A 20,642-nucleotide genomic window follows, 5' to 3' on the forward strand; every position below is an offset into this window, starting at 1 on the left:
GCTAAAAATAGTATGAAAAGTGCTGTAGGGTGTATCTTACCTTGCAAACAGTCTCTCAAAGCACAATGTACATGAACCTCTGTTTTGATGCAATACCATTAAAATAAAGGTGCTGTTTGAAATCCCCTGGGATGATAAAAGTTCTTGCTCAACAAGTAGTATTCCTGCAAAGAGGAGCATTCTTTGCTGACCTGTCTGGCCACTCATGCTACCTTGTGTAGCGTCAGGGATGGTACCTTAGCACAGAGAATGACCACAGGGAATGCTTATCTGAGGCAAATAGATTTTGACTGCTTACTTTGGCTGGTTAGATCACAGTTCATTGATTGCTGTTTGCTGCAGGATACCAAGTGCTGGACCCAAGCTGTTTGAAAAATCAGTTTTAAAAAATACCTTTATTAATCAGTGGCATGTAAAGGGTATTGAATTACATGCACAAAGCTTGTCCCTTTTGATTTACATTTCTTGTGCTTGGAATGTAGTTAAGTTTCTTTACTGACTAATATCTATGTAAGTTAGGCAATGTTGGCCTTGAAAAAAATAATCAACCTTTGTAGTGAATGTAGTCTTATATATGTTTTTCTTCTAATATGTGTACTTGAAGGTACACACTGTGAATATTTCTCCTCTGAAGGGAAAAACCTTCAAAGCTTAATGTAGTCTGATTAATAAGCATCAATTTTGAGATGTCTGTTAGTCACTAAAAAAATTCCTCACAGCAAATAATTACAGGGGAAAAGTACTAAACATCAAAAAAACTTCAAAAAATTATCTTAGGCCAGAACAACAGCAGCAGCAGCAACAGCAAAACATGCCATACGGGGGGTCATTGCAAAAATTCCTCCTGAATTAATTTCTGCCAGCTATGATTAAAGTGTGTGGTACTAGATGTGTCAGACACCATAGTTCTCTGCTTCATTTTACTCTTGGCCTCTTTGGCCCCTGCCACAATAAATCCCACAATGGTTAGGCAGGAATTGCAGGTTGCAGTTGCCAGGGTTACCGTTGTCCGGCCGGACGACATCATTACTCATCCCCCGGCCGGGCCGGCAGCCCCAGCCCGCGGCCGCTCCCGGCGTGGGGAGCCGGCGACCCGGGAGCTTCTCCCGCTGCCTCTCGGGGCTGGAGGTGCCCTTTGCATCACTTGCTGGCCATTGTTTTGCTTTTACCTCTGCCGAGAGAGAAAAAAAGGAAAAAAAAAAAAAAACAAACTCAAAACAAGCCTCATCAGATAGGAAGGTAAAAAAAAGGTAATAAGATGCTGCATGTACGGTGCTAGAACAAGGACCTTTAAATATTTTTTAAGTGCTGGACTCCCTGTTGTTATGGTGTAATTTATGGTTTTGTCATATTTCTTTTAGTAATCATGCTAAGTGAGACTATGGTCATAATTTTGCAGAAAAGACACTTCAGTCTGAATCCATTTTAAGTACTCAATAAAAGATTCACTCATTGGAAAAATACTCGTTATCTCAAAAACTCTGAAATATTCCAACTGCAAACAGCTGCTCTGAGTGTTAAACCCAATGAGGAGCAAAAATGAGTTTCCCCTTTTGAAAAGGCAGTATTGAAGAATTTTTCTCCTTTTGAGAGTAGATTGTTAATGGAACTGCTGTCAGGTAAGCGCAGTGGGTTGGTTTCCAGTGTGCTGCAGTAACATTACAGTACACTTCACTTTATTGCAGAGGTGAGCTGGATGGACAAAAATTTAAGAAACATTTATTCAAACATGAATTATGAAGCCACCTTGTTGGTCTATCCTCCCTAGGATAGCGTGTTGAGGTATTTTACTCACTTGTTTGAGTTTTTATGGTTTGTTATGGTATATTCTAGCAGCATGCACACAAGGCAACTCCATTTTTTTTTTTTTTTCACGTGAGAGAATTAAGTCTTATCATTTTAGGGCTGAATGGAAGCAAATAAGTTTTCCCTACATTGTATCAGTCTGGCTTGTGTTTTAACTTGTATATATATATTTATTTTTTTTTTTACCACAGTTGCTTTGTTCAAGTACAAGAATGTTTGAATTGTTTTATCTAGCCAGTTAAGTTCAGTTGGCAAGATTATAGTGATTCTACTGTAGTTAGTTTTTAAATACTGGCATTATTTTGTTGGCACCATTCTTGAACTGTGACTATAGCTCTCAGAATGTAACTATATTTCAAAATTACTATTTAGCAAAGATATATTGCATACTAGTATAGGTATAAATGAGTATACAGTTCTGGCTTTGTGGTATTGTAAGCCAGTAATTAAAAAGAAATCTGTACTATATGAGTAATTACTAATCTTTTTTGCAGTGTGCGAGCACACTTTTTGGTTTGCTATGTCCATGCATTTTTGCTAACATGAGGTCTTATTGCCCCAGTATGGAATGTTTTCAGGGTGAATGTGGTCTCTTATGCTGCATGGCCACTGCCAGTTACTTTTCTCAGAGTTTATTTTTGTATAATCCCAGTCAGTAGAGAGACAGGCCTTTCTAAAAAAAAATAAAAGAATTAATGTGTATTAAAAATATGCTTGTTAAGGTTCATTGCCTGTGAGAATAAACCTAAGTAATTTGAGAACATGTTACCCGTGTGCTAGGTTTGTAATACCTGTTCTCTGGCATTCATTTCTGGCATGGAAGAACTAGGAGATAAACTCTTGTGAGATATTATAAACACTGTTACTTCTGTTACCTGCTCATTTTTAATGTAAAGACAAAAGGCAGTTGGGAGCTCAAATGCTTTATGCAGTTTGACTCGCATGTTCACATTTTTTTCTGGTCCTGCCATCACTTGCTTTTACCTAAAGTTTTAATTCTCTGCTATAATGTTTCAAAATTGAAAATTCTGTTATCTCAAGGTTCTGAATTAAACAAAAAACACCACAGTAGCTTTGCTTCAGACATAAGCCTCACTGATATGGCAGGATGGCATTTTAGAAAATTGTGAAAGTGTTGCAAAAATGCTTACAATTCATCAGGTGATTGATTTTTTTTGAGCAAAGAAACAAGTATTGCTTTTATGCATTTTGTGTACAACTTGCAGCAGCTATATCCTAGCAACAGCAAGCATTTGGCCTTAGATTCAGCTGAGTGGAAATGTTGGTAGAACCAGAATGAACTTTTGTAATGTAGTCAGAAAAAAAAAAAAGTAAAATGAATTATCTTTCTGTGCAATTATTGGACTTCAAACTTCACTATGTTACTATTCCTACCCTTTGTTATAGAATCTCTTAATCTGTTGGCCTTTCCTGAGCTATGCTTTCTTTTGGATTTGCATGTCGCCTGCTATGGTGCTGTGCAGGAAAAAAAATGGTGTTACCAAATATCCAAGTGAATTGTTGTTACTGGAAGTAATAGTAAAAGATTTTTGAAATTGGAAACTATTTTATTGTGAAATGTTGCTCTCAATATGGATGTTTATATTTTTTTACTTATGAGATAATTGGAAGCTGTCTTTGAATTGTGGTTGAGTTTGCTTTTATTTCTTTAAGTATGGAAACATAATTTTGTTGTTTTTTTACAAGCAATATTTCTTTTGCCATGGGATGAAATGGCAAATTGGATGGACTGCTGGGGCTGTAAACTAATTCTGATCTGGGCATGTCATTAACTCTTTATGTAATAAGTCAATTATCACATTAATAAGTTATATAGTTGAATAATTTTAGCAAAAGGCATCTATACTGATATCAAGGATCCTTGATCCTTGTGGGTCCCTCCCAACTCAGAATACTCTCTGATTCTATTATGCATATAATTTTATTTTTATTAGAACAAACACTCCAAATCGGTTCAGTCACTTTTAATCTTAATTGAAAATTTATGTTAAATACCAAGCAAACAAAAATATGACTTACAGCAGTTCTTCCCGACCAACATAAATATCTGTGTTATTTAAATTTTTCTATGCTGTTAGGTGCTGGCATTTAAATATGTCTAATGTGAAAACATGAATCATAATAATTACTCTAGCCATAGCTCTATTTAAATATTCAGAGTAATTGAGAGGTCTACTTAAGGTATTGTGATTTTGGTACTTTGACGCTAAACATAAATAATTATCTTCTGTGTCTTTGTTGGCATCATAGTGATTAAAGCTGAGAATTGTGTTTGAATACAAAAATAAAAGTGTCTGGTTTTGGATCACATGTAACCATATTCATGTCCAGTCTGAATCAGTGCCTGGATTGTTCCTGGAGGGTTGACCTTGAAAGCTTTGGTAAATTATGATACAGGAAACCGTTTAGTCAGGAGTTAAGTAGAGAACTGAAACTCAGTGAAGGAAGTCATGAAAAGTGAAAAAGCATGTCAGAGGAATTGCCATTATTATGTGGTGCAGAAATATGGTGTGAAGTTTTATAAAAAGGACATCTGTAAGTCTTGGCTTGCACAGAGTGGACATTTAAGTGCAGCCGTGTCATCTTGATTAAAAAAAAAAAAAAAAAAAAGAACAGAAAAGAGAAATAAATCAAGCCAAGGGAAAATCTGAAAGTATAGAGGCTTGTCCCTGTGATGGTAGGTTTCTTCTACAAGTGGAAGATTAAAGCCCAAAGTAACTGAATAGCTGAGAAAAGTCCAAAGAAAAGTTGATTGCTTCCCCTCCAAGAGTTCCAATTGATTGAAAAAAGCCTAATTTAAAGTTCTGTTTGTTCTGTGTCTTAAACCATCAGAATTTTCTTTTAGAACTGGGGGAATGCTCTGGAAGAGAAAGAATCCAAGGATAAAAAGTCATTGCAGGCCAACAATTGTTCCTAATCCTCACAAAATGCTGGAGAAATTAAATTTATTCTTTATTGCTCAAAGTGTTACCTAGGTCACTGGGCGATGGGAAAATTGAACTGGAAGTCGAGTAGGCACAATCTTTGTTTTGTGTCTAGATGCTTAACCTTAGACACGACAAGGCATCTTAGTGTGTTGTGGGAACTTGGTTCAGAGTATTAACACCAGGACGTTTATTACCCTGGATTTATAATGGGCTATGCTGTCAGCAGATGAAAATGTTGTGTTTACATTTCAGTGTTAAATGATCATTTAATTAACACCTAAGAGGAAAAAAAAAAAAAACCTTGTGAAATTCTTAGCAGCTTTTATTGTTGGTTTCCTTGGAGGTTTTAATATCCAAGTTATGCTGTGGTTTCTTCTATAATACAGCTAGAAAAGACATTTATGAAGGCAATCAAGAAGGACAGACAGTTTAACCCCTGTTGACCCTTCATCCTGAATGTTGATTTATATAGCATTTTAAATGCATTGAATTTGTTTTAAAGCTTCTTCAAAGTTACTCACAAGGCATTCAAACAACTCAATAGTTTTGCATTTTAAAATATTTCCCAAAGTGCACCTTCTTATAAAAAGCATAGTATTTCTTAGAAAATAATAAATGTATATAGAATTTATCAACAAAAATTTTACTGTAATTAAAAAAAATTAACGCTGTTTTGCCAGATTTGTCTGTATGTTCTTGATAAGGATATACAAGCTTCTATAAGAAAAAACAAAAAGGTAGTTTGAAACAGACATCATATTGTGTCCTGGTTCCAGTAGCTACTTTCTGAGTTCTTAAAAAAGAATAGGAAATTGGCAAGGGAAAGAACATTTCTACAAAATTGTGTATCCACTTTACCCAGCACAGATCCACTTCCATATGTTCCTTTGTATCAAAGTCAAGGCTATCTAAAAGATTTAATTTGCTCTGGGTCCTTCATAATGCTTTTTGTTGTAATTTTGATCTAACAATCCTTTCTGCAATAATGTTGCCCTAGAAAGCATGTTTGAATAGGTTTTCTTTGCATCCTAGATCTAATGCTGGATGAAATACGCTTTGTTAAACAGTGGATGCTTTTCAACTGATATGTTTTTACAAAGTAATAAAAATTGAAATTACATATAGGTTTAGAGATTGTTTCGGGGCTTGTTTGTTTATTATTTGGTCTTTGCTCAAGGAGCAAACGCCACAATTCTAAAGCATGTTAAGAGAATAATAATAAAAAGCCCAGCACAGCTTAAGTCATTTATTGATGATCCACAAATTTTGTGTTCTTTCTGTTTTTCCTGATGATCATATCCGTCTCACATGTCAATAAGTGAGTTAGAAAATGCAGACGGAATCTGCTGATACAGTAAATGTTCTTTTTTTTTTCAAGCAACTGACATACACCATCTAACACTTGATGAAATATTACAGCTGCAGTGAGACTTCTATCTGCCAGTGGGATCTTAATGTTTCTCAAACTTCTCTGAATATATTTATTAAGTTGAAATTTATTATTCAGAGACTAGCATTTGCTTTTGTCTCAAATAGTTGAGCGTTTAGAGTTAAAACAGTGTATTGCAATTTCAGTCTTTTCTTCAGTATTTTTAATCGAAAACTAATTCTGCAAAATCCATTTCTTAATTGACACGTTGGATGAAGGAGCCTTAGGATACACTTGGGATAGATGAGAAAGGCTTACCCTGCACTCGGTGTAGCTTGCTCTCTTCTCAGTCCTGGTAGAGCCTGTAGGTTTTCTGTGCTGATGAGTGATTAAGATGAGCAGTGCATGTAGGAAGACGTAGGCTACACTTTGTACACACAGAGCAGTGAACTTCAGCTGAAACTACACTGAACTGGTGGGGCCTCGGAGGCCTGGTGGGAAGGTCACCTACATTATCTAAGTACCAATTAAAGGGACTCTCATTACGGTAAGGGAAGTGCCAATGTACAAAGTGCAGTACTTGGTCTTGGAGAAGAACTGAAGCCAGGGCTGCAGTGATGAACAACCCAGCCTGTTGTCCCAATCCGTGTAGCTGTTGTAAGGGCACTTGGAGCCAGGGCTGGTGGTTTTACTTGGGAAAGGCTGCTTATGAATGCCAAGCGGGGTTTATTCTCTCCCTCAGACACTTGAGAGGCCTGCTCTGCTAATGGCTGTTCAGACCCACCTCATGGGGAATAAAGCTGGGACTTGCAGAACTCTTTTCATCTTTACAGCCAAGCCCAGGTGCAGGCCCTCCCTGGCTCAAGGGTGTTTAAAGGACCACATTCTGAAGGCTTCTTTCCAGGGCCCTTAGTCTTTAGGGGGAAGAAATAAGGAGCTGAACTGGGGGGGGGGTAATCCTTTCAGTTAAGCACTCCTTGAGGATTTTCAGGGTAACATGTACAAGAGAAAAATTCTTTGCCTCTTTTCATTTCTCATTCTGTCCAGACAGTTCAATGGTATTTTTTTTTTTTTTTTTTTTTTTTGCTATGACTGTGTAATCCATACAGTTGTAAGGAAGGCCTGCTCATACTTTATAAGGTAGCGTGAACAAGGAGAGGTTTGGTAGCAGTTGTTCAGTGCTTTTAGTACTTTAACATGGGGAAGATAGAAGAAACATCAACTCTTCTTTTTCCCACTTTTGCAGCTTTTTTGTAGGAGTGGTGGATAGCTGGCAAGGATTGAGATAGTTGACCCTGAAGCTGCAAAAGTTGCATATTGAGTTTGATAAGACCCACAGGGAAGAGTTGCAATGAAGGTAGCATAACAGCTAATATGACGAAGGTGGATTTGTAATAGCTGCTTCTCTGAATACAAGGTTATGGAGTGCCTACTAGAGAGAAAAGAATGTAAATGTGCATCTAAAAGAGGGAGAAAAGAATTTGAAAAGCTTAGCAGAACTAAAGAAAGTTATTTAGATGAACTAAAAACATGGCACTGACACATGTATACTGGATGAAAGCAGTGATCATTTCTGAGACTTGAGAAAATTCCTATCTGGTCCTTACTACTTCTGCATAAATGTTAAATCTAGTCAATGATTAATTAATTCTGTCATATTCTCTGTGTTCTTTATGAATTGTGAATTCTTTGCAAAAGGCAAGAGGCTTAATTCCCTTCTAGCTTTTAGTAATGTCTGTAAATTCAATAGACCAAATACTTCTGTGTAACCCTCCTATGCCATAACTTGTTATAGCAATAGTACTCTCTTTGTCACTTATGTGCCTACAAGACAATAAAAGTACCACTCAGAAAGCAATACTTTATGTCAGAATCATTTTTAAAATAACAAAACAAAACTTTGTGAAGTGGACAGCCTACAAAATCTGTAGAGGAATGCTTTGCCACTTGATCTCTAGTACAGTGTTCATGTCAGAGGCACAGAAGCCAAAACTGTTCATTTGGCGCAGAGTACAGAGATGTCTCATGGCAAAATTTTAGTTTTGCATGTAAATTTAGCAGATGCCAAATTGAAATTTTAACTCAATAGCAGAATCATAACCATAGTGTTGCTTTTCCTTGGGTTCCCATTGAGGGTAGCCACACACATTCAGATTTGAGGGTATAAATGCCAGCAGGTCATCCTCACTGTTCTGGCTGATAAAAGTGGCTCTATCTGTGTAAAAGAAGAGAATTTTTCACCATGTTGTAAGTCTTGGACTAGGAAATAATCAGAAAATTGTACAACTGTTTTTAAGATCTATAATAAAGATTATTGTTAGTAAAATTTGTTCAACTACCATGCCATGTTAAGATGAAGCAGTTTTGCAACATGCAATGTATTATCACCTTTGAATTCTTGCATATAAAACTATATGCTCTGTTCAAAGCTGCTGGGGCATGGCCAGTTGTGCCACATATTCTGGAAGTTTTAGATGCTGTGGTGAAGTATTTATTTGGTCCATTGTTTTGTAGTCTATTGGTAGTTGATCTAAACCATTTAAACAGCACATCCATCAGTAAATTTTGGTGGAGGAAATAATAGTGAGGGTTTCAAATTAAAAAAAAAAAACAAGAGTATGCTGGGATTATTTCTTCTGTGCATATACACTGGAGAATATGGGGAAATACAAAATATGGCAAACTAAAGTTTGTAATTACCAGGGGAAAACCTATTGTGAGAGACTTAATAATAGCTGTAAATGTGCAGCATGGAATAACAACATCATCCCATTTCATTTGTACATATCAAAGGCACTGCAGGAAATGGAAAATATTTCTAACTTTGTTATGGAGTTTTGCAAAACTGATGGTGATGTGGTTTGCTTTGCTAGTTAATTTTATGGGAAGTTCCCTTCAAATGGATTTTTTTTTCCATTTTGTTCAACATTAAAAATATTTCACCGATATTTTGGCTAAACTGAGGGTTTTTTCTGTTCCTGTAAATCAGGTTGCAAAACCTATTATGCCTTTTTCCTCAGTCAAATGAAAGAAAACGGAAATGGATTTGAGTTGCAGGGAAGGCTTTAAAATTAGTATGTGCTGTCAGCCTATTTACATGAGTGGAATAGCAAAATAACATCAGTATCATGTGTGAATGTATATTGGGAAGAACAAAAAACAAAACTGGGAGAAATGTAGTTGAATCCGAAAGTTAATTGGTCAAGAAAATATTTCTGCAGGGAGTTGCAAGTTTTTGAGATGGGTGATCCAAGAATGGTCATTTGGTGTATATTCAGCATTGAAGTAAAAAAAAAAAAAAAAAAATACTACCAGATACACAAATTCTTGTTAAATAAATAGAGCTGTAAATTATGCTGAAATGATAAATTCACAAGATTTAATATTTAGGAGTGACAGAGGTGTTGGATTTTCTCTGTAGTACCTGAAAATCAAAGCTTTTTCTGCAATTTGTTTTGTTCATTGCTGGTCTCCAAACCATTCTGTTACAAGCTCTCTTCATCATGACTTTATCCACAAAGGTGCCAAGTGGGGAGAGGAGCGAGTTCTTTCTTGCACTATGAATGACAGCTTGCAATGTTGTATTCCATGTAATGTATCTGACTAGAGTGGTGAAAAGGAGTCAGGTGGAGCCAGCAGTGCTTCTCATACCCAGATAGACACTAGACAGTGAGTTGGTAGTAGGGAGTAAATTCTGAAATATGAAAAAGTTAACATTTAACTGAAAGTTGCAAATTCTTGGGAATCTGCTGATTGCTGATTCATCTTTTTGTCCAGGGAAGACTTTGTTTTCCAAGAGCTGCACATTACCATAATAGTTTGTAATGTAGGATTGAGACCTAGAGAGTCTTTAAGTGCTGACAGAAAAGTGTATTATTTCACATGCTTACTCTAGAGAAATTTAGATTAAGGTGCATAAGAATTGTTGCGTTTTGAATAAACAAAAGTAGAAAGCATTTTGTATTAAAGAACCATAGTTTTGTTGCTGTTCAAGATTTCAAAGTCTGTTTCCCGAAGTAAAGCGCCATTAGGATAACCACTCAGTTTTGTGTATTCCATGGAAGAGGAATTTGAGTGTTAACAACTCTGCCTTTGGTGCACACAGCAAGGCCTTAGTGTGTGATGTGTGGGCATACAAATGCATTAGCACTGGTAGTTCTTTGGGCCTTCATTATTACTGCTTAAGATACTAGCATTTTAAGACAATCAAAAACAGCAACCCCCTAAAGAACTAAAACAAATCCCAGTCTTTGAGAAGTAGTCAAAGAGAAAATGCTAATAAAGGTGGTCTGTCTTAAGATTTCTCTGTTTCTCCAAAATAAGATAGTTAAGTAAAATATCTGTGTCCATTAAATGTTGCATTATTATTTGATGAATTAGAGACATAAATTTGAAACTTAGCTTAATATCTTCATGTAGCGAATAAGAATGTGATGCTGTAGTTTCAGTTTATAGTTCCTTAGAAATGTACAGCTTTTTAACTGTATTTTGTGGAAAATGGAACTTAAACTAGATTCCTGTAACAGTGTTCAGAGCCTCCATTTTTGCATGATTAGCTGTGGGTGGGATTGTTTTGTAAGAAAGTCTGCTGTTATTAATGTGTTTTTTTCACCTTACTTGCATTTTTAAATTATGGCTGTATGACTTTATTGCCCATTGTATTTTATTTTGGCTTCTGAACTTGAGGTGACTTCTCAAATAGTCTTCTAAATGTGACTGTTGCTGGAAAATCTTTAATAGTGTAATCTCATTTTGCGCAATAATATTACAGGTCCCATATAAATTTGACAAATATTTAAAAAAGGGCAAGTAGTTTTGATATGCCTAAAGAAAGATACCAACAGAAGATAGTCACTGTATCTGTACTGCTCAAGTGTAAGGTCATCATCATTTTGGCATGCCCTGGTTAATGAATTTCCCTGGGTATGGTAGGAATGTCTTTCTTTCTAAATAAAGGTACAGAAAACCTAGGGCCTGTTTTTCTTTCCGTATAGAAAGGGGAATAAACGCTGTATAGAAAGCTATAACTAGTAATTAAAAAAACCCAAACAACTTGAATTATGCTCAGTGTTTCAGTTGGGTGGTCTGGAAGAAGATTGAAAAGATGTTCTGAATTTGGTTTTTGTTCCTTAATGGAGGAAAATATTGTATAATCAGAAATCACTTTTTAATCGATGCTTGGTTTTGCTTTATTTGCTTAATAACAAATCCTGCTGTGTGTAGTTTTTATCAGCAGTGCTTTTGAGGTTGTGTAATGTTTAGAAAGGATTACACTATGTAAAACTTTGCAAATATGAGACTTTATAAAAAAGAAAATGTGGTGTGAATTAATTAGTTTTGAAGGGAAATTTAGTAATTTTCGTGGGGGAGGAGCAGGGGGTGTGGTTAAAAGATTTATAATAAATATGGTTTTCTGTCTGTTTTCTGCTTTTTCTTTTGTTTTTGGCTGTTTTGTTGAAGATATGAATCTGTAGAAACTGCTCCAGAAGGTATGAACTGTAAAGCGAAAGTAAAGAAATATTTGTTTGTGCTAAAGTTTTCTATAGAATTGGTACCCTAAAATAAACCTAGGTAGTGCTTGAATGCATGGGAATTTTTTTAAAATAAACACAGCCACGAAGGGAAAATGTGATAATGACTTGATGATGATGAGTGTCTGCTGTTATGGGCCCAGTGAGATGGAAGTGCCAACACCCCAGCCTGTACGCTATGATCCAAATTGTAATGAAGGAATTTGGCAGCTCTGATGCCTTTATGTGAATGTATTACCATGGCTATAAAGATAAATAGTTCCAAAATGGAAATACTAACAAATATTTAGTCATTTCCAAGCAGTTTAGAAGCAAAAGTAAATGTACTATAGGAAACAAGATAAATAAGAAATATATCTCTTGGGTACATGTGTTCCATTCCTGTTTCCCTGGGCTGGTTCTTCCTTTTGAAAATCAGTGTATTTAGACAGGCTATATAAATATATATATATATATTCCCTTTGTAAAGGTCACATCCCCATTTCTTGATTTGTTTCAGCTTCCTTCCTGCTTTCCCTCTCTGTGACTCTCCTCTTATGCAAACATCAGCCCTGACTAAAGTCTAAAACTTGTGGAAAATGTTCTGTACTGAATTGTGGACTGGTGAGCTGTCCGACAACTGTAAACTAAGGGAGAGCAGGAGTTCAGATCTGTTCCCAAGGGCAGGCTCCCCCTTGTGGATGCTGAGCCTGTTACTTACAGCTTTCTTGAGCTTCCTAGCATTGAAGGCCACTAACTTAAACTGTAATTCCACATTTGGTATTTTTTAAAGTTAATATCTCAGTATAATTCAAAATGCAGTTGTTTGTTTTGTTTGTTTGTAGTGGGGGTTTTTTGGGGATTTTTTTTGTTGGTTTATTTTGTATTCTCAAGTAATTTTCAAGTCAGACTGACCCAAAAAATCTTAACTCAGAAAGAAGTTTTGGGAGTAGGAAAATTATTGTTAGAACAAAAAGGTCTTAACTTCTTTTTGAATCCTGTTTGTGATGCAACCTCTGCTGCTGCTTTTTGATAAAAGAAATTTCCATATAAATATGTTCTGGTAGCTTTTTCTTAGTGTTCTGCTTAGCTCCTCTGCTAAATGAAGTCATGTCCAGTAGTGGATGTCTAATATATGATACTGATACCACTGTGAGTATCAGCACTGGCAACTGAGAGATTATTTCCATCAGGTTCTCCAGGTAAGCCTACCAAAGATTAGGGACAGCTGTATTGCTGGGTGGAATGATGTGTCTTTTGTTTATCTTGAATGATGGTGCAGGACTTTGCAATAGAATGTGGGCTGTGGCACATTTTAGAATTTTGGAATTTAAAATTCAAAATTTCAAGGTTAGAATTTCAAACCATGGTAAAGGCAATTTTTTACCCTCTTTACTTGACTTCCTGTTTCTTGCAAGGTGTTTAATGCAGCTCATTGAGTTGACTTATTTACACAGGCTTAAGAGGCTTTTCTGCTTGCTCGCTAGCCCAGGCTGAATGACTCATCTGAGATCAAACCGTTAACAGAGGAGGTGCTTTTGGAGCTGCAGATGGCACTGCCAGCATCTTAATGAAATCTGGTGCCAGGGGAAGCATATGAAAAATGTAGGAAACAATATCGTAAATTGCATGTGAATCTTGAAAAATAGTGATGTGTCTGTAGACGGAAGATGTGTGTTTTTCATCATGAAGAACTCAATCTTCTGCCCTCTTCGACTTCAATCAGTGCCAGCTCTAGCCCTGAAGATTTCTTAATGGCCTACAATTAATTGATCTGATTACTTGATCAATGTCCTAGTAGTTGATATTGTCTCTAAAGTGAATGACAGTATTGTTGCAATATGCTTTTTTGAAATTCGGAAACCTTCTGGTCCTTCCAGGTTACCTTTTTCCTATCGCGGTACTAGCTAGTATTGTTACAATGTACATATGGTTTCCTGGCTGATGGAGCTAATTGTTTGTTTTCAGATTATTCTCAATCCCTGAGTTGTTGGCTAATTTCATTCATTTTCTCAGTGTAAAATGGGTAAGATGACTCTAAGAAGGAAATTGCAGACTGTTCATGGTTCAGCTTCACCAAACAGTGAAGCTGCATCATGAATCAGGACCAAGAAATTTGGCAAATTAGAGAACAACATTTTTGTATATGGTCACTTGAAAATGCAGATTATAATTCCCAGATATGTGCTTTATGTATCAGGTGAAGAAATCACCTTGCTTGTCTGAATTTAGATGGCTATTATAAAACCATCATTAGATTTATATTGGGAAAAAGATGCTACTGTTTCTCCTGCTTTTGTGGACCAATATTTTGTTTGGCCAGCTGCAAGAGCTGCTGGGGGTTTTGCTTCTTTGGGAAATATAAGCTTGCCAAACCTGAACCCAGAGTCACAGGATGGGGTAATTCAGTACAGAAGTTTTTATTTCCTCGCCAATACAGATGCTGACTGCATAGCACAATCAAACCTGTAATTTGACAGAGTTCCAGATTAACTTTCCTGGGTAGTCAGGAGGAGCTTTATACTGGTCAAATCCCTTTTTTGTATGTCATGGGTCAATGAAAGAAAAAATTGTGTGCAAAGAAATAAAGGATCATTTAATGGATATCAGCAATAATTTCTGATGATGCTTATTCTTCTTGTATAACTTGTCAGATCCCAGGGTATATCATGTTTAGTCATGCTTCTTCCATACTTCTGTTATTAAATTCATCAAATTCTTGGGTGAAGTGAAAGCTTTTTTGTCTTCTCAATATCTTCAGTATATTATTTCTCATCACTGTCCTGAACCTCAACATGATGTTACTTGTTGGTTGCTTTTACTGTGAGCTCAACGGATAGACACTGTGATGTCTCAATTTCTGTCTTTCCTGGAGAACATGACATTTTCTCCTGAAAATTCTCTTCTGCATTCTTAATGAAAAACCTAGTTAGTCTAGCTTTCTTTACTGTAAATGATTTCAAGATGCTTTGTGTAAAATACAGTGTTTTCTTATTTTTGCTCTGGGAAGCATGCAGTGCAGGAGAAAAACAAAGTACTTGCTCACTTTGAAGTCACACACACACGTGCTTATTCATAAAATATTAAAAAAAATCCCCAAGACAAATGAAAATAGGACCTGAAAAATAAACATGTATTTTAAATAGCTATATGGGATTTTTATTTCTAACTAATTGCCCAAAGGTAACCATGACATTACATTTTGTTCCTGGTGCGTGTTAGTTGCTTTAGTTTGGTAGATTTGCTAAATGTGTCTATTATTGTGTTAAAATTTTTAATTACTGAGGTTTGTGAAACTGCTTCCAAATACAAGAGGTATTTGTAGAAAGCTGTATAGATTGACAAGTGATTGACAGGGTAAACAGTCTCATGTGTTCTGATATGCTATGCTGTGGTGCAATGCTACAGACGCCTCATAAGCCTCAGGAAGTAGCTGCAATCCAATTTTTATTAAACTTTTACTGCCAATGTATCTTGATGTTATTGTTAATGGGGAAACTAAATGTGCCGCTGTTGTCTTTTTCTTCATTTCTTTAGAAAGCTTCACTCTTATCTTGCATTCCTGTAAAACTTTAGTGTGACCCAAGAGTGATATATTTGTTTGTATTAGTAAAATACAGTGTTGGCAAGAAGTAATTCAGACATTGCACTATCTCCCATGTTTTCCATAATTTTATTATTTTTGTAATGTGAAAAATCTTTAAATGACAAAAAGCCTTTTTAGTGTGATACTGCAGAATAACATCTATTGCTTCCAAAACAAGATCCACCTAGTAAATGATTGTTAATTCTATGTAGCTATTAATATTCACCAACAGAGGCACAGTTTTACCTTTTACCCTCTCCTTCTCCCTGTCACCTGCTCTCTGCAATGCACCAAAGAAAGAAAAAGACAGAAAGACAGATAACTTCATTGGTTTGCCCTTGAAGATCTTGTTTTGTACCATCAAGACAATATTGGTAAATTTGACGACACAAGGACTATAATGACAAATACTTTGTTTTTCAGCTGAAGACCATTATTGATACTTGAGTAAAGAAAGATAATTCCCATACTTGGATAGCTTTGCAGCTTTAACATAATGCCTCTATTTCTTCTTGGGAGATCAAGGAGAGCTAGTGCAAATTCTAGCACAGGGCTGCAACTTAGTCTTGAAGTGTCGCATGTGGGTCACATAGACACATCTATTGCATCATTCACATCTCAGGTTAAGGTGGTTCATGCTATTACCTTGCTAACTGAATCTTTTGCTGTGAAACAGGCTCCTTTTCTGTTCCTAAACTAGGCTCTCCTTTCAAACAAGTGGCTCTCTTTTTCCATTTTGCCAGGGGATTTCACCCAGTTCGTCAGCTGACTTTTCTTCTCCAGTTGAATGTGAACTAAATGGACAATGGCCAACCGTGTTAAACTATGTTAAGACTGTGATAAGAGACTGTAGTCTGGGTGAAAACTTTTCATCCTTTTTTTAGTGCAGTAAAATCAAGTGACCAGAACCTTCTTTGGATGCCACTGTTTGTTTTTTTTAAACCCAGTATGTTTAGGTTTGTTACCTCTGTATTATATAAGGTGATTTCACCTTATTTCTTCATAAAATGTCAGTGTGCTGCTGTAACCTTGCCATATAATTTAAGAAATTTCCACCTCCATAGTGGCCTTTGCCCTAAAAATTATAGCTGTTGTGATTGTGATAAATGATTCAGCATAGACTGGAGAGCGCTGAGTATAGTGCAGAACAAATAGCAGGAAAATGTGTTGTGATAATGTAAAAATGTATTTTGAGAATGAAATATAAAAAAAATTAATGCAGTATGTTCTATTATCTTCAGTTGGACCTGCCTGTTACCTTGCCCAAGTGTTTTGTTAGGCATTGGCAACAGCTGTAGAATTGGGTCAGGTTAGTTCTGCTCATTCTCAGGAAAAAGCTGAACGGAACCAAAGTCTCTGGAACTCTCTGGAGGGTGGGGGCTTCATGTGGAAAGCAAAGAAACACAAAAAACAAAGAATTGAAAATGCATATGGCAGTTAAGTTCTGGATGTATTTTTTAGGGTTTAGTAAGAGTCTCAGCATCTTGAATATTTTTTACTTTGGCAGTAGATATTGGGAGAATTTTTATTCAAGCATTGTTAAATCTTTCATAAAAGATTCCAAGTTTTTGAATGGCAAAAGTTATATGCTTCTTCTAATAACCTCCAGAAAGATTTGTAATAGTTTTTTCTGCATTATGTGCTTTAATGCCTCAATTATCCAAATGCATAATTGTATATGAAAAGTTTTCAAAAGGTTTTAAGCCATGTACCCCAAACTATATGTAATGTGCAACAAAGAAACAGGAACTAGCAACATTTTAAAAAATGTATGTGAATGAAGAGGATAGAATTAGTATGGGTAATTCCTGGCATTTGAAAACAATGCTGAAAATACTAGTAATTCTTGACACCATTTGATTGCATTGGTTAAATTGGACATTTAATTGGTAAGTTAATCCAAAATTCACAAACTGATGAAATTTTAAAAAAACCCTCAGAACCTATTTTATCTGAGTTTGTACAATTGGGTTGCCTGATAAATTATCTCAACAGAAGCTGTTTCCTTAGTGAATTAATTTTTAAAAATTTTTTTAGATTACAAAATATTTTAGTTCTAGAATTTGTGAGCCAAACAGTATTCCTCAGAACTCTGTTCCTCATTCAATGTTCCTATTCTTTTAGTCTGTATTTTTGCCCACCGAAAAGGTCTAATAGGTAGTAACTGGTGTGCTGTTCTAAAAAAATAAAATTGTTCTCTGTATTACCAGTTCTATTAATTAGATCCATTAATGTTAAACTGTGTTCTCTCTTCATGTTCAGGTAAATAACTGCCTGATTTCTAATAAAAGTTTCATTGTTGTATAGTTGTTTGAAATGTTTGGTGAGAATGTAGGTTTGACTACAGTGGTATTTAATTGCCTGATGAATTGTGTTAATCTTCCATTAGTTTATTCTTTGTGCTGTGAAATTATCTTAAATAAAACATGCCTGTAAAAATGCCTTTTTTTCAGTGGAGCATTCTAAAATTTTCTTTTTTGGAGAAAATTGTCTTGAATTCTGTAGAGAGGTGGAGCATAAAGCAATTGTTAAGTTATCACTGTAGGAAAAGCATAGTTAGAAGGGGGTGGGGCAGAAGGTTAAAAAAAAAAAAGGTAATTTAAAAAAACGTTTCTTTTGTCTTCATGGCTTCCTGTTTCATTTTGTCTAATCCGGGGGCTAATATACCAGCCACCTTTTTGGAAGTCTAGGGGTATTCTGACAGCCAAAAAACTCTTTGTACCCCTCTTTAAATTTAGCTTTCCTTGCTCCTGTCTCCTGAGCCACCACTTCTGCCAGCCTGTGCTTTGAATTAGGAAACTGACTAAAACTATTTTTATGTGTATTTGAGAAATCTGTTCTCAGAGATCCAGATGAAAAGGGCAAGGCTGGAAGGTTCATGTCATAAAAGCTTCCTTCTGACTCTTTAAATGCATTTAAGGAGATGGAAGCCAAGACAAATGAGCTATCCCCTACAGTATATTACTTTGATCGAGCTGTCTTTGCCACCATCCATCTAAATGATGGTGACATATTTTTAAAATAAATCGTGGAACTCAAATACTTCAAATGATCTTGATAGCTCAAGTCTGCTAATGTATGTGTGTAAGTGTGTATTTCTGCTTGGAGCTCAGTAGGACAGTCAGAATGAGGGTAAGGCTGTGCAGAGCCTATGTTGCTGTGAAGTTTTTCTCCCCAGGGTGATGCAGCTTAATGTTTTTCACATGTTTGTCTTAACAGTGCAAGACATGTTGCACTCCAGGAAACCAATGTACAGTTGTGGGTTTATGCCCTACTTTTTAGATGTATTCTGTGTGGGAATGGGTCAGGGAGTCTAGCCTTCAGGATAAATGTTGGGCAATGAATATGACCTATGTATCTTTTGTTATTTGTTACTCTGTTTTCTGCAGCATTCTCATAAGTGATATAAGGAAATAGGATTAGGTAAATCCTTAGGTAAATCTTTACTTATCTTCCTGTCTGAAACTACCTTGGGAAATGCTTAACAGCTCATTGTTAGGCTGAGAAGATGTCACAAGTGCAGTCCTAGATCTACTTATGCTGTACCCAGGTACTGAAGTTGGCCCACCTTTGTAACCTATGGGCCTCGGGTACGTGGTGAGCTGCAGACACCTTGGCTGAAACTGGGATTTGTGATGTCTGTAGTGTATTAGATAGGTGATCTGAAATCTGCTCATAAAATACAGAGAAGACCAGTGTCAAGAAGGAAAAATTAATACAGAAAGCATACACAAAGTAGCTTGGGAAAATACAACTTGTGAATGGTTTTGGAGGTCACAGGACAAATGTGAAGTCATAGTTCTGTTGCAGAAAAGGCATATAGTCTCACTGACCTCGTAGAGCCCTTGCTGGAATAAGGCTGGATCATCTTATGGTGCTTATCTGTATCTACTTTGGGCAATTTTTTTATAGATGATTATAGAATTATAGAAACTTTATAGAAGAACAAGCCTTAAAAAAAAACTATAAATGAGTACTACAGAGTTTAGGAAATGTAGGTCCCCAAAATCTTGAAATAGTTGGGTTTGCTTATCCTAGAGAGGAGAGGACTGGACAGTAAGAGAAGAATGTTACAGAGTTATTATCAACTAACTGTTCTTTGCTTCTCTCCAGCGGCTTCATTTGGAGTGATAAGTTTGATTTCAAAACTAGGAAAGCTTTTTCTATTGTCTGAATTAGTGAAAGGCTACCAAGGCTTTGGGAAAATGTACTTCAATAGATATTTTAAAGACTGGGTTGATAACATCAGGTAGGGGATTATTTAGCTGTGTAAACTGATTCTGACTCAGTGACACTTTCACAAGCTAAGCATTTAGAAAAGTCTTGTCAACATATTTTTTGTAATTATAAGAATGTAGCAATTTTAATAATTATTATATTACCATATTTAATATGAAATTATATTCAATCATACTTTACATGAAATGCTTTCCATAAAAAATTCAGTTAATTCACATTGAAGTATTTTGGATTATAAACCATTTTTTCTTCTCTTTTAGTTTCATCCTGCTAAGCCACAAACTAGGTTACAGAAAAAAATCAATTATTTATGTTATTGTGACTTCATTCTCATTGCTCTTGTTAATAATGTAACAGAAGAATACAAATGTATTTCTTGAGCTTTTAAAAAGTCTTCACTAACATTTCTTCCCTTAATGGCTATTTATTTTTGATCTGGATGTAAGTTACAGCATCACTGTCTTAAAGTGCTCTGGTTTGTCGTATTTTAATTCTGTTGTTGACTAAATTAACTTCTACCTTCACAAAGTAATAATCAGTTTAGTAGGTGGAAAATTTCTTTCATTGAAAATTACTATGAAAATGGCTTTTGACAAAGCTAAAGTTAGTGTTCCAGCAGCAACCGTGAAGTTAGGTGGCTTTTCAACCTGTTCATCAAGCTCCTGCATTTGACAGAGGAAACATCATTAACAAAGAAAAATGTATTTTAGTCTGAGTAGTGCAGAGATTAAAAAACTTCTGGAGTACTTCAACAATGAAAAAGAGGGTAAAAGTTGAAAGAAAGGCTTTGCTAATATAAAAAAGGTTTAGAATTTACTAGAATTGTTCTGCTAAAGTATAATATTATATACTTCTATACTTTTCTGCTATGCCTTTTATGTATTAGGAGAAAAAAAAAACCCAAACAGATAATTTAAATTGATATTAGGACCCATAAAAATTATCCAGTGGTTTTCATATTTACTAGCTTCTTACTTTTAAAATCTCACTTGTAAGAAATGTAGCATGTGCCACTGAAGATTTTGATAGTTTTCAGGCTGTTCTTAGTAATCTCCAGATCTGGCAATTTCTTTAATGAGGTTAAAAAAAAAAAAGAAAACCAGAATACAGAACAACACAACTTCCCCTATTAATTTATATCTAGAGTATTCTATTTTCATCCTTCAGAATATTTCACTCAGAGA

The sequence above is a fragment of the Chamaea fasciata genome, unplaced genomic scaffold, assembly GCF_029207755.1.
Source record: "Chamaea fasciata isolate MVZ Bird 193981 ecotype frontalis unplaced genomic scaffold, bChaFas1.0.hap1 SCAF_6, whole genome shotgun sequence".
Lineage (NCBI taxonomy): Eukaryota > Metazoa > Chordata > Aves > Passeriformes > Sylviidae > Chamaea > Chamaea fasciata.